Raw genomic sequence first — 15,493 nt, 5'->3', positions numbered from 1 at the left:
CAAGGCCATATATTGTAAGCAGAAGAATTACATTAAGAAATAGTTCTCCTAGAACCAGAGAGAGAGCACGTACAAGAATTTTATACTCTGGTTAGCTCCCTGTTTTCATGTGTTTAACAAGCAGAAGGAGTAAAGTTACACTAATGGGAATCTAAACGAAATGCTTTCTTGAAAAATATATTTCTCCATCACATAAAAGCTTTGAGCAACCAATTTAAACAAAAGGTTAGTGCTTGTGTGTGGGTTTTAAAATTTACCCGTGTGATTCTGAAATTGCATAAGCTGCACTTGCTCTAGAATACCATCAGAAGGCAGGCAGTTTTAGGGTGTTCCAGGCATTTCCTGCCAGGAACAGGGGGGCACTGAGGAAGCTCTGCAGTGCCCACTTGCCTGGGGCTACATCCTGACGTGATGACACCACTGCCTGTGTCACACCTGTCACTCTCCTTTGCCCTGACACTGATGCTGGCACTTCCTCTAAGCCAGAGAAGGGTTACACTCAACCTGAGAATGGGAACTACAGGAAACTCAGCAGAACCACAGAGAGAGTAACAACTCCAGAGAGAGTAACAACTCCAGCCCTGTCCTTCATCCCAAACCCCCACCCTGTGTGCCAGCAGTGCTGCCTGCAGCAGTTCCCCTCAGCAATCACACACCTGGGATTGTGGAAATGCAGCTGGGGAACCTGCACACAGTATATACAAGCCATGTGTACATGTCCCAGCTCTTTTGGTCTCCAACAGCCAATAGAAGTGGTTTGAACACAGCCCTGACCCCAGGATGATTTGTGACAGTCTGGAACAGAAGAGCCACTGACTCCCTGGTCTGTGAACCCCAGCTGGGTTTGCAACTGGCTCGGGCACAGCAGGACGAGCAGTTCCTGTCACAGGCCCTGACACTGCCTGCAGCTGCACCACAGAGGAAACAGCCACCTTCCAACCAGAGGAAATGGATCTTAAGAAAACAACCAAAACAATTCCAACACTGTGCTACTTTTGTACTTTGAAATCAGAAGCACTCCTACGCTATTTCAAATCAAATCCACAATGACCTTTATATGCTGAAGCAAGCATTTGCATTCTAAAAAAAAAGTCAGTTTCTTCCTTGCAGGACAACTAAAAGCAATCATTCTGCTGCTTTCTTCTCCTTTAAAAAGAATTCCTTTTTCAACTACAGATTCTCTATCATGTGTGGTAATTATGGTGAGAGTAATTAGGAGTGATAAGAGAAATGAAATCTTTCAGTAGGCTGCTGCTTCCATGGCTGTCACCAGCTGCAGCTTGGCAGGGGGCAGCAGAGGCCATCGAAGGGACTGAAAATGCACACAAAGACAAGGAAAAAATCACCCTGACATTGCTGGATTCCTACACTACCTCCAAAACAAAGCAGGGCAATGAGAGATCCAGGCAGTCAGGCCTCAGATCTCTCCAGCTGCAGCTGACCTGCTGTCTTTTCTTCCCTACCTTCCCTGCTTCCACTGACACTCCATGTGCCTGCTAAGGAACAGGAATGTGCACCCTGCAGAGCTCCTGGCTGTTCTGAAATGAGTAGCTCAGATGTCAAAACTTATTTGAAGACGCTCAATCCATGCAAAATCAAGGCAATGACAAGATGTTACTTACAAAACAGCATCAGCTTTGTAAAGAAAGTATTAATAGCAAATACGTGACATCAACAGTCTGCATTTCATCCCTGTATCTCAAAGCCTTTTATGTAAGTTGGTAAACAGAACTATTCACAATTTATAGAGGGAACCACTGCAGTGCAGTGACGTTAAGGAACTAAAATTCACCCAGTGAGTCAGTATCAGGAGCAACCACAGACAGACAACTTCTGCTCCCAACAGCAGATCGTGACACTTCATTCACTAAATGGTTGAGTCAGCACAGATTATTTATCAACCTTAAAGGCCAAATCATTCTTTGGGTATGTGAGACTAATGCCCCTCATTCCAGCAGGTACACAGCTGTGCACAGGAGGGCTCAGCCTCGCCCTGTTGAGTTGGTATCAAGCAGTCAGGAAGGAAAAAGCATATTTCAGTTTTCAGGTCAGAGGGAGAAGATGACAGATTTGGAGTTGCAGTGCAAAGATGAAGCAGGGATCAGCTGAGATACCCTCGTGTCAGGAAGCTTGCAGAGCAATGCAGAAATGTCTCTGTGGAGCTTTTATTTGTTGACATCATCTTTGCTGAGTGCATGAAGATAGTAATAAACATGCATTTCAGGCATTTTGCCTTTGTTCTAGGTAATTTCAGGCTGGCAGGTCTCCTTTGGATGCATGCTGGCTGAATCACAATGAAGGCCTTCTCCAGTAATACTTTATACTAAAATAATCCAATTAAAAAGAACTTAATTGGTGTGCAACATTCCCTACAATTTCAACATTTTAAAAATGAATAGTCTCTGTAAGTACCAGATGGTGACACGCACTAATTAATCAGGCCTGCTCAATGAAGAGCATATGAAAATGAATGCACCTATTAGACATGTGCTTGCAATGCTGTGTGCTGCAGAAATCTCCCCCCACTGAAAGGCTCCTGAGCTGGGACCAGCACCCTCTGGTCTCCTCTGGGATCACCACATCCTGGCACAGGGCTTCTTTGGTTTGTCCTACTCCAGGGAAAACCCATTTACCTTTAGTGCTGCTGGCCCTGACAATGGGGCTGCAATTTTTATGCTGCAGAATAAACTGCATTGATCAGCCTTCTTGGGCACCAGTCCAGTCAGGGCTGCTGCACAACCACAAACCTCTCCCCACTGCCAGGCCTGTCCTCAGACTGAAAAAATCAGCAGTGGGAATTCAACCTGGGCTTCCTATATGGGAGTGCCCAAAGGCCACAAAACCACCACGGCTTTGTGGTTTGTCTGAACCACTTAGAGGCATCTGGACAGTCACTGATCATCATAAACAACAGTGCAAGTCTCACACAGCAGGGAAAAAGGGATGGCTATTCTCTGCCAGGATTTGATTTCTGTTTCTTTTAAATTTTAATGCAATCATAAACATTTTAAGAGACTGTTTTAGAACCGACCCTCGTGCAGGTCCTGCCTGGGGGGCAGTGGCTGTGGGAATGCTCCCAGGGAGTGTCCAGCACTCCCCTCACTCAGCCTGGGCCAGGAAAAGCCAAGGAACTAAAGAATGCAAGAAGCACTATGGGCTGGCACTACTTTTTCCCAAAGTGAAGGATATTTGCTAAATATCAGCTCACTGCAGTACCAAGCCAGAGCTCTGACTCTGGCAGAGAGCACAGATGGACATTTCCATAAATGCTGGGCATTACCACTTTTGTTAAAAAAGAAGTTTTATCTTGCTGCAGATAGGATTTTTTTTCCTGTTTTAATGTTTCCCACTGTATTTTCTCTTCTTTAAAAACAGCTCAAATGACAGAAGTATTTCAAAATACTAAGTAAGTGAAGGAAAATCTTAAATATGAGAGTTTTTTTTCTTCCCTAAAACTTGCAAGGATAAAACCGGATGGAAATAACCAACGAACTGGAGAAAAAACCTGCCCAGGGCTAGACAATCTGTGATGCTTCAGAAGAAAACAGGCATTTCTTTGCAATTTACCTAACCCAAAGAGATAATGCCACAGAGCAAGGAAAAGGCAAGGAATATCCTCGGGATGTGCCCAGGTACTCTGAATGGATTCTGCATCACCACACTGGAACACACAGAGCTGTAACAAGGCCGAGCTCTGCCCTTTGGTGCTGAGGGGCCAGCCAAGGCAGGTATTTGAAAAGGGACTCTTATGTGTTCCAATAATAAGAATTCTTGACATTCTAAACTGGAGATGTTTTTCCTTTTGGAAAAAAGAAATAATTTAGCATTAATAAAATTTTAAATTTATTTGGTCCATTTAGACATATATAAATTCTTATAATGATGATCACTCAGACACAGCAGTACAGTATATTCTTTAGGAATACTTTTTTATTTACATGGAAAATCGATTTTATTTTCTACTTTTAAAAAAATGAGGTAAGCCAAACTATAAATTGTTTGCTTTCTGAAAATGGCTGTACAACATTCTAAGATTTAGCAGCAAATTATGGGTGTGCATATCAGCTGACAGGAAAAAAGCACAATAATTATAATTTCAAAAAAGCATCCTCAATTCCATTGCATTTCAGTTACTCCCTACTTTATTTAAGGAAAACTATGAGAATGAAGCCCTTCACAGCATTTTAGAAGTGCACCTGTATGAGTGTATCTTGACCAATCTAATTATCTTTGATTTACCCTTCCTGGGCTCACTTGAAATTCTGCCCTTTGATCTTTTTCCTTTTGTTTAAGCACATGCAAACACTCGTGGAGAAGAATGAACTTTACCAAACCTCTCCAGAGGCTGCTCACAATAAACAAAAAAGCAATACCTGAGAAACATTATAGTGCTCTTACAGTCAGAGAGCTGGGAACAGCTGTGGTTATCCTTCTGCTGAGCACAGCTGGAGAAGGAAAACAGGGTGGATCACCCCTGGATTGTGGAGTTCAGCAATTCTGCAACTTCTGTTTGCCTCGCTTCTCTCCCTTGCACTCCTGCACCCTGGCTCCAAAGATCCGAGTGCTGAACACCTGAGGCAGCAAAACCCACAAGTGCCAACCCCCAGAAGGCCCCAAAACCCCCATTTCAGTTTAGCAAATAACTTGTGGATAGCAAAATACAAAACAGCATTGGAAAGGATGGGCAAGAAGTGACTAAACAGGCACCAAAGACACAGGGAAGTATCAGGGCAGGTAACTCAGGAGGGAGGGGCTGGCTCACAGCCAGGGCAGGATCAGCTACAACACCGAGGCTGCAGCACAGGGGGCACCCTCCAGTGGTCCCAGTCCCCCCCGGGAACCTTAGGAGTCATTAAATAAAGACTTGGCAGGACTAAGTTTAAAAATAAACCGCCACGAGCCGTTATAAAAAAATGAGGTATTAAAAATAACCCATAAATTACAGCAACAGCACAGCAGGGCTGGACTGTGCAGAGCCAAGAATTGTGGAGAAATTCAGGAACCAGGTGGCTGAGCTGTGCAAAATTACAGCCCCTTATCAGGACCAGGCATCAGTACAGCACATGGTAAAGGCACCTGCTCTTCATCATCACTTCTGGGAAGGAAACCTGCTCTTCCTACCAAACCATGAATCAATGGGCAAAAAAGAAATGGCACAATTTTATTTTAAGCTTTTAAGAAGTTCTCTCCAATTCCTAATGGCAGGGCATGTAAATGGTGTCACAGCAAAGGCCAGGCAACCAGCAGATTACATGCTTTCTGTGTGAGAAAATCAATGACATGATTTACTGAGTATTGCACTCAGTTCTATTTATGACTTCTCAGGAAGAAATGCTGCATAAAACAGCCACAAAAATATTTTAATATGGAAAGCTTTTCATCCCTTCAGTGAAACAAAAAGATTAGGATAGTTTAGTTCAGAATTGAGACAAATAAAATAATGTAATGGTATATTAAATGATCTGTCACATAAAGAAGACAGACTGGGTGTTCCCATTTAGTGTCTGTCTCAAAAAAAAAAAAGCAATAAACCCAATGCAGCATATTTACATCTCCAAAAAGAAAATTATTCCACATAAAACACTTCCTGAAAGAAGCTGGCAATGAGATCAAGGCGTCAGTGGATTCAGAGGAACAAGCAGACATTTATACATGGGATGAGCCATGACAGTTGTACGAGGTGGGGTGAACCCAAAGCTCCCAATTTCAGAGTTTGACAGCAGCATTAACCCTTTCAGTGGAGAAGAGGATTTGCTCATTAGCAGATTGTTCCCGTGCTGGCCACTGGAGCAGTCTGGGCAGGCTGAGGGCTGGGGCTGACTGCTCCTCCTCTTAGCAGATCCTGCTTGTCTGTGGTTTCAGCTTGAGCCAGCAAAATCACCCCAGGGTGCAGGAGCACTGAGATGCCACCATCTCCCAGGTAAGGTCAGGCCTTCCTCTCCTCCTCCCACACTTTGTCACTCTGTCCTAGACTTGTCACTCAGTCCTGGGCCATCCCATTTGTACCTTTTGTGACTTCATGTTTGACCCTGTCAGGGGCTGGGCCACACCCACAGGTCCTGCAGGACAAACCCACAGCCACAGCCAGGACAGGCAGTGGGAATCAGCCAGGTAAGGAAGCCAGGTGGAAAGAGATTACTAAAGATCAGTACTGTTTGAAGCCTGGCACACTACAGGCTAGAAAATCAGGGTAAGGTTACAGAGGAATGATAGAAGAGGGATTTTTCTTTAAAAATAACCTAATCAATTTAACTTTTAAAGACACATACATTACTATTTTATGGTGGAAAAGATAAATAAAAATAAGCCCTATACTGCTGTCTCATTCACTATGTGGTAGAGCAATGCCTGGAAAGGGCCTGAATCTTTGTAAAAACTCCTCCAGTTTTCCATTCCACAGCAACCATCTCCTCCCCCTGCCATCTGCCTGGTGCACTCATTTTGCCTCATTCCTCACATCTATGATCAAAGACAGACATTCTAATTTGAGGGCCTCTTTGATAATCTTGAGAAACTAGCTACAGGTAATTTTTTGACCATCAAAGCTGGTTCCAGCAGCTTACTCTCACTCAGGCTACTCTTCTAATTAGGGTGTCATTTATTCATCCCAATAAGCTACTTCACCAAGCAAGATGAATGCAAGAAATTTTAATCTGCACTCATAAGCCAGAGCAATGAAATGAATGATGAGCTCCAAGTCAAAAGGTTAAAGATATTAATGTTTACTAGTGTTGAAGTTTACAACAGATAATTTCTTTGCTTATTCTACTTATGCTTTGCCTAAAATCCATTCCCATGAAATGGCAAGCCACCACTGATAAGAATGTTATTAGGGATAAAAAGCACCAGCATTAGATGAAATTCAGAAAAGGAATTAGGAGGTACTAGCATTGGATGCTTTTGGCATGCATAATAAGAATTGACTTTTTCCTTATTCTGATGATTAAGTGTTGTGCCTGCTAGCCCACAACACCCCATGTTCCAGGCACATCGTGGGGGCTCTGTGTGCAGCCCTTGCCCTCCGTGGGGACAGAAAAGGACTAACAGCCAAAGCCGGGGTATCCCACAGTCAGTAATCAGCTTTTTAGGCTACCAAAAGAGACAAGATGTAGGGCAGGAAAAAAACCACAGCAAAACCCAGTAATTTATTTTAGTTTCCCAAATCTGATTCCATACTTTAAAATAATCCACACATGGAAAACTATGCAGTGAAGGCATCATTAAATACAATCAAGGACAGAATCAGAAAGGAAATGCAACAGAAATCCTGTGTTAGTTTTTATCTTTACAGTCAATGACTGGTTTTTGCAGCTGGGGAATTTGCTCAATTTACTCCATGAGAAAAGAAATAGCCTGCATTTTCACAGACAGATGTTTATACCTATCAAGTGTGTAAACCACTGTAATTTTTAGCCAGTGCTGAAGGAGGAGTAAGGGGAAGCATGAACCTGAGCGGGCTGCTGCAGGCAGGAAATCGCTGCCCGCGCTGCCCGTGTGCTCCGGGCAGCAGAGCAGGCAGGAGAGCCGGCAGCTGCATGCGGCCAGCCCAGCACCAGGGGTGGCTCTCAGGGCCACAGGGCTGAGCCCAGCCTAACACCAGAGGTGAGCGCAGAGCCGCAGGGCTGAGCCCGGCCCGGCCCAGCCTCGCACCAGAAGTGGCCCCGAGGAGCAGCCACAGGGTTCAGCCCAGCCCGGCACCAGACGTGGCTCCTCAGGGCCCCAGGGCTGAGCCCAGCCCAGCCCAGCACCAGAAGTGGCCCAGCAGAGGCGCCGGGCTGAGCCCGGCCCAGCCCAGCACCAGAAGTGGCTCCTCGGAGCCCCAGGGCTGAGCCCAGCCCAGCCCAGCACTGGAGGTGGCCCAGCAGAGCCGCAGGGCTGAGCCCGGCCCAGCCCAGCACCAGAAGTGGCCCAGCAGAGGCGCCGGGCTGAGCCCGGGCCGGCCCAGCACCAGAGGTGGCTCCTCGGAGCCCCAGGGCTGAGCCCAGCCCAGCCTGGCACCAGAGGTGGCCCAGCAGAGCCGCAGGGCTGAGCCCAGCCCAGCCTGGCACCAGAGGTGGCTCCTCGGGGCCGTAGGGGCCCTGCAGCCCCTGCCCAGCCCGGCCCTGCAGCCCCTGCCCGGTCGGGCCGGCCCGCAGCGCTGCTGATCGTACCTGGGGATACCGAACTTGCAGCCCGGCCAGCGCTCGCTCCTGGAGCAGGACACAGCAGGAAACAACAAAGCTGAAGCACAGCAAACGAGCTCTAGCAAAGGAAAGAGAAAGAAAATCACCACCAACATTCAATTCCCTTTCTTTTGTTCTTCTTTACAGATAGAAATGTTTTCCTAAAGGAGCTGATTGCCAGACACAAATTTTCCTACTTGTGCTTGACAGAATCCTGAGAATCCAAAGCCTTTTGTAGCCAGAAAAAACAATGTGAATTTTCTACTCTTGTACTGCTGAGATGACTCAATACCAGTCCACAGGGATCTGAAGGTAAAAGCAGAACCACACTCATCTGAATTCCTTGCCTTTCAAACGAGATTTTTATGACAGAATACTTTATTAGCAAACTGGGCTGCTGCAAGCCAACCAGGAGCCACACCAAGCCCAGGGCAATTACCTTTTGTCACTGCCATTCCAGTGAAATGGGACAGGCTGCTATTACCTGCTCTCTTGCAGGGTCTTGAGGGAGGTTTATTCCTGCCATGTGCAACATTGTGGCATTTGGAAGTAAATTGTTTATAACAAGAACCAGTGTGAGACAACAGCCACAGCAGCAGCATCAAGCTGCACGGCAGCAGCGAAGCTGCTCCCTCTGAGCTCCTGGGCTCAGTCTCCAGGGGCTGGCCACGACACACCAGCACATTCCACTGCCTGAGGGAATTGCTCAGGAGCACAGCCTGGCCTTGCTGCCACCTCCTTGTTGCCCAGGAGGGGAAGGTGATGCCAGGTGTCACCAGGATGGTCACACAGGAGACCCCACGCTCCCTGTAGTGCTTAACCCTGCAATTTATACAGAAAAAAAAGAGGTATGGCAGAGCTCGAGGTTCTGGGCTCAACCTTGGCTTAATTAGTGGTGGTGGCATATGTTCTGTGATGGTTACATAAACAGGGATGGCATCCCGACCGGTGGCCAAGGGGTTGCCATGGTAACTGTGACAGCCATCAACGCTGCCTTACTCATCCCTTTCCCCCTACTCAAGCAGCACTTCTGGTTCTACTTTGCTATTTTCAAACACAAACATGAATAAATGGAGCTCTCTGGCCTTCTCTGGGAACGAAGCTGCCCAAAGCTGTAACCCCCAGTGCCACTTGTGAACTGTGAGCAGCACCCTTGGGCACAGTGTTCCACCCTGGGGACAACCACCAGCACAGCCCTTCCACTGCTGCAGCACATCCCTGCACACCTGGAGGCCAGGCACTGCCCTCTGCAGCCCAGACTGTTAGCCAGAACTCATGATGATGATGATGATGTGCTCACGCCTTCCACAAGCTTTTCAGCAGCTTCACTTCTCTCAGTGCAGTCAGGCAACCCCGGCCTAAAATCTTTTGTTCCCAGTTTACAGCTGTACATAATGAATAAAATGTATTTCCTCCATTTTTTTTTCAGTGCACATCTCTGCTTTCAAATCTCCCTCTCTCCCTATTTACATTTTCTTTCAGACTGTTCATAAAAACCCCTGACTAATTTTAGGACAAAGATTAATACAGAGCATCCTGCTCAGTAGCACCTGCTACCTACACCCAGTTTCAAACCTGTCACCTATAGCCAGGCCTAACCCACAGAACATCCACTGCATTTTCATCATTTTGGTTTCTCAGTAACAACATAGAAAAACAAAACTAAAATATACTAGATTTAAAAGTTAATTTAGCCTTTTGTATACTTGTTAATCAGGTTATCTATTTATCCCTCACTAAAATCCAGCATCTGCAAAGACGATATACAGAGGCACAAGGAAGACAGGCAACATGGTTTTTCAAACACAAGGAATTGGTGTTTTATTTTAAAGCTGTTTTAAAAAGCAAGTCTTTTGTTTGCAATAGTATCCAGCAGTTATTCAACAGAAAAACCAGTCTCAGTAATGTGAATAAAGATTAAATGCTAAATTTTTTGAATTTCAGTGATTGCAGAAATATTTTTTGGCATAACCAGAAAATGAGTCACTACTAACTTCACCTTCTATGACTGTTTCAAGTACAAATCATTTCTCATCTGACAATCACTCAGCTTTTAAAGCCAGCTGTTTTATAAAGCCTTTTGTTGAAACCTGGTATGTGAACAGGGATCCCAAAGCCTTAATTTTGAGAGAAATTGCAGTATGTCAAACTCAATAAAGGCAGAGGAGTTGTTTAGATGCCAGAATTATGTATGTAAAAAAAAAAAAAAAATCAAAAAGGTGAAGTTAATAATGGGAGATTTATCAGCTGCCTGGATACAGGTGGAGGATTGGCCTCTTGATTGCTTCATACAGCAGAGCTGAGTAACTGAAGCAGATCTGCTCTGTGCTGTGCAGCTCTTCAAACTACAGGTTAATACAAAAATTTCTGCTACATAAAAATACTTGTTTCTTCTTCCTTTCTGTAGAGAGCAAAGTAATTTCCTTACTTCCATATGGTACTGCAGGAACAGGAAGAGTAAAGAGAAAAGTGGAGAGACAGTGGTTGTGAGGAGCAGCTCTGCACAACTTCTGTTCACCTGTGGCTGTGCCAAAGCAAGGCTTGGGTTTTGGGGGGCTTCCAAGAGGAGCCCCTGCCCTGCCCTGCCAGGACACAGTGCAGCCCCAGGCAGTGCCACAGCCAGGCAGCCCCAGCTCCCTGCACTGCTGCTCCAGCCCAGAGCCCTTCCAAGGCTGAGCTAATCCAACAAAAGGACGGGCTCTCCATGCTAATTAGCTCTGTGTAGTCAGGAGATAGGCTGGAGCCTCTGCCTCTAGTGCCCGATGTGAAATCTCTTCTCTCCACATAAAGCCCGGGACATTAACCATGTCTTATTTTCCCATTTTTCTTTTCAGGGAGCCTGGATGGATTGTAATGCACATGGATAGACTGAAATGCTCAGCAGATGATTTTGCTTAAATCTCAAGTAAGACAAATGTGAGGAGATCTTCAATCACTGCCCTGGGAGGTGTGGGCGATGGATTACACTTTACAAGGAACAGCATTTGGAAAAATTCCCTTTTCACTCCTCAGCCACTGTACTCTTTTAATTACTTGCTAAACTTGGAGAAAGAAGAACGGGAAAGGAAAAGGGCAGAGGAGACTTGACAGAGATAATGAGATGGCTGCCTGCTGAAGTGAGGCATCATTAATGCCTGGGCTGAAGGAGGGGCAGGCAGATCCCTTCCCTTCCCTTCCCTCGTGGCAGCAATTCCTGCAGCCCCTGCTCTGCAGCCACACACCAAGCTCCAGGACATTCTGCAGTCACACACCAAGCTCCAGGACATCCTGCAGCCCCTGCTCTGCAGTCACACACCAAGCTCCAGCAGCAAGTTCCCTGCTTGAGTCAAGGCCTTTGTCTCACAAGCTATGATGGAAGAGTTCAGTCTGAGGCTCTGTAGAAGTAATAAAATAAATTTGCCTCAAATCTCCACAAACCTGTAATATGCCAGGGATCAGAGACAGATCAAAGTCTCTAAAGGTCCCTGGAATTTTACCACTTGTTATGCCTATGCATTCCCTGGTGCATGCTTCATTTTTACTGAAAATTAACTGCAAAGAAATAAATCAGGAAGAGCTGTCATACTAATTTTTTTTGGAAATGCAATTTCAATCTTCCCTATGAAAAATGTGATATGAAAACTCTTGTAGATATTAGTATCCAAGGACTACAGTTTGTTTAATCTGGTTGGTTGGATTTGATGAGCTGCTCCACACCAATGTGGACAATACCTTTGTTTCCTGTAGATGCAAACATGGGAGCATCTTCCCAAGATCCTGAATTATGCCTGCTGCAAAACACACTCCAGGAGTTCTCAGGTGAGTACACACTTTTCTTACAGAGGTAACCAAGTTCTGACTCTGACATGCTCAGAGGTCATGCATCAGGTTCAAAAGTTTTGCACAAGTAAAGCCCAACTGAGAGCATTATTGTCTTTCAATATCATTATTGAAATATCTGGTGATAAATGTAATGCCACAAGTGTACAGCTTTAATTGAAATGTAAACAAAACTGTTTGTTGATAGTCTCCTTCAATTGTCCTTTGCTAATGATGAAAATAATTCTAATAATTACTGTGCCCAAAACATCTGGGAAGGAGATCAAAATCACTATCTGAAAATTAAGTACAGTAGTAGTTCAGGGTTTAAAGTCACATAAATGGTGCCTTCTTCAAAAATACATCTCTATAGTTTGCATAGTGCTGTAGCAGAGAAGTATAAATTAGACATATTTATAAACACACACACAAAAGGGAAGAAATCACAAGTATCAGATCCATTGGGATATTCTGACATCTTCAGATTGAGATCTACAGAAGACACACATATCCCAGGCAGAAAGCTAAAGTAAGTGTGACCAGATGAAAGGGGACTTAAATCTGAGAAAATATGATTACAAAACAGAAATATTATACTATTAATGAATTCCAGGAAGAACTAACTTAGCCAGCTGATCCAGTGAAAGATGTTAAAGTGGGGATGGTTTAAAGGCCACCCCACAGAAAGCAGCCTGTGAGAGGCCAGTGGGGAGGGTGAGTAGGCAGACCCACAGGAGGTGACAGCTCTGGTCACAGCTGTGCCACAGCCCTGGCTTGGGGGTGATTCCCACTCTGCCCCCAGCGGGTCTGCCAGCATGGGGGGCATTCAGCAGCCCCTCACACAGACCCACACATGCTGTGCCAAGCTCCAACAGGTAACTTCCAATCCACATCATGCACTCCAGCTTTAAAAAACACTGCAAGTCTCCAATTCCTATAGTAACCTTGTGGACATGAGAACATGCAATTTATGGCAATTATTCTATAAGGGAGAAGGGAGAGGTTACAATAGGATTATGAGCAAGGGACTTCCAAACCCACTTCTAAAATTATCTTCAGCTTTAACAAATCACAACTCTAACCCTCTCTCCTTTTTGCTTATTCCTAAAGCCTTTCTTCTTTCTCCTCTTGTGCTTAATCTGATCTAAATTCTTCCAGGATGTCAAGGGGATAAATCTGCTATTAAGAGCTACTAGTTTCCATTTGCTTTTTACAAGTGGGTGTGTGACAACACTCTGAGGCATTACACAGGCAATTAGGTATGCACAGGATGCCCTACTCCAGAGAGACAATATGCTGAGAAGTGGAGGCTAAAGCACTTCTGCATTAACAGGAGGACCCTCCAAGTGCTTTGCACAGTGTGCTCCAGGGCTACTCAATTGTCCCACAGTGTCAGTATTCCAAGCAGAAGACATTTAACTCTGTTTCTTCCCAGAACAAAGGATCAACACAGGAATCAGGTATTTATCCAATGCCAGTTACAAGATTTCTACCTAGCAATTTTCTACAACTTAAATGTAAATGATGCATGAAAAATGTGTTCTTATGAGATATTAAACACAAGCCAAGTGCTTTAACAGAAAAGTAGGAAACACCCCAATGGTTTCTGTGTTCTGTCATCATCAGTGACTGCAGCCCTGAGGAGCCTCCAGCTCCTGCCAACCCAGTAGCAAATAAGGACTCAGTGCAGCTTCGAAGAAATTATGGCACTGTCTTATGTGCATTCAGAAAGAGACAGCCATGAAGCATTGCCTTGCTAAATGTTATAAAAGTTCTTATAAATATTCATGTGCAGCATTTGTACTCTGAGTATTTAATCATTTCTTTACAAGAAAGGAGCAGGGAGAAGGGGAGAAGAAGAAACTACTGTTTCTTGAATTCCAAAGAGATCAAGGTAACAGAAGACGAAAACTTGTGCACAGGTGATCTATAAATTAGTCAGCACCAAACCCAGAAACCTACAACAAAAGAATTTTTCCAGGTAGATTTTCTTTTTTCATTACATCTGAAGTTATGCAATAGTTTACAGGTATTAGCCTAATGATTTTTTTGATTGTTTGAATTTTTACATCAATGGCTTTTGAAAAACAAGCCTGATCTGTTGCTTCTGACATTTGTGTGAAGACAGACTGAGCTGGCTGCACTCTGCACTCCAAAGCCCGTGGTCCCAGGTAAGGCCAAGACCAGAGCAGCAGCACTGCCTGGAGCAGAGGCTTTGTGCCACGGGCACTGGATCCATCCCTATGGGAAACAAGGCAACCCCAATGAAGGGGGAGAAAGACAAGGAGGACTCCATGGATAGCAGAAGGCTAATTAATTACTTTATTATGCTATATTATTCTATACTATATTACACTACATCTAAACTGAATCTGCACAAGCACCCAACTCAACTCAACTGCACAGAATCTTGTGACTGCTGACTGAGAGGCCAAGGAAACAAATCACCATCACTGTGGGTAAACAATCTCCATATTGCTTTCTACTCTGGCACAACACAGGAGCAGCCAATGAGATAAGAATTGTTTTGATCATTCTCTTGTCTGCTTCTCTCAGGTTCAGAGAATGTGAATCCCACACATCCCCTCTGACCCAGCAGGGCTGAGAGCCCTGCCAGCCTCTGTGCAGGCACTGCCTGTCCAGCTCTGGCCTTGGCACACAGCCCTGCATCAGAGCCTCCAGAGAGCTGAATTTATCAATACTGCTGGGAATGAATATGGATTTCTGTAACATATCTGACAATACAAAAGCCTGCTCACAAGTGGCTTGTGCACAAAAGAGAAAATACATTGTAAAACAGCTTTGATGTCAAATGATAAACCTAATAGAAAAGCCAAGAGATGTGGAACAGTAACACCTGAACTGCTCAGAAATCACCCAGCAGAGACAGCAGTCAGGGCTCCTGCCTTGCTGTGATGTGGCCTCCAAGCCAGACCAAGAAAGCCTTGGCCACTTTTTCCTCTCCTTCCACAGGAGACACAGCAGTTCCTGCTGCAGACCTGTGTTCCACTGAAGCTGTGGGTGCCAGTGCCTTTGCAGATCCCACAGTCTGGATGACCCTCCCCAGCCAGGATGCTGCAGCTTGAGGAAAAAATAACAATCTCAGATGTTTATTACTGCAGGCCCAGCTCCTTCACACACACCCTGGCTGGCAAGGAGACCCAGTGCTGGCTGAAGAGGCTGGGACAGCAGCAGTAACAGTGGAAGAAGCTTATTGCTGTGGTGCTCTGGTTCCCTGCTGGATCAGCCAAGGCAGATTCCTGCCAGCTGTACCTGTCTGGGCTCTCAGGTGTATTGGACAGGTCTCTGTGGAGTCACTCCAGGCCCATGCCATGTTTAGAATTACAAAGCAAAATGAAAAGTGGTGCTGCCTTTTGCTTCCCTCAGGAAAACTGCCTCTTGCAAATGGTTTTATCATTTTCATTATATCCTGTTTGATTTGCTTTACCATCTTGACTGGAACAATAGCTAAGACATAATAGAAAAAGATTTTTCCACAGGCTGGTTCTAATTACATTAAATCTCAAGTGAGA

General features: G+C 45.0%; 1 protein-coding gene across 7 annotated transcripts in view; it reads right to left on the bottom strand.

Moving 5' to 3' along the window:
• PEAK1 (pseudopodium enriched atypical kinase 1) overlaps positions 1-15,493 on the bottom strand; it is a 111,124-nt gene that overhangs the window by 38,952 nt on the left and 56,679 nt on the right. For 4 of the 7 annotated variants that reach the window (XM_054516207.1, XM_036389339.2, XM_054516209.1 and 1 more), the window contains one exon: positions 8,151-8,241. The exons of the other annotated variants lie outside the window; for them this stretch is intronic. The gene's annotated coding sequence lies outside the window, so the exon portion shown is untranslated. The remainder of the gene's footprint in view (positions 1-8,150; positions 8,242-15,493) is intronic. 7 annotated transcript variants of the gene reach the window in all.

The sequence above is a fragment of the Molothrus ater genome, chromosome 13 (genome assembly GCF_012460135.2).
Source record: "Molothrus ater isolate BHLD 08-10-18 breed brown headed cowbird chromosome 13, BPBGC_Mater_1.1, whole genome shotgun sequence".
Taxonomy (NCBI): Eukaryota; Metazoa; Chordata; class Aves; order Passeriformes; family Icteridae; genus Molothrus; species Molothrus ater.
This window is presented reverse-complemented; position numbering and strand designations above follow the sequence as displayed.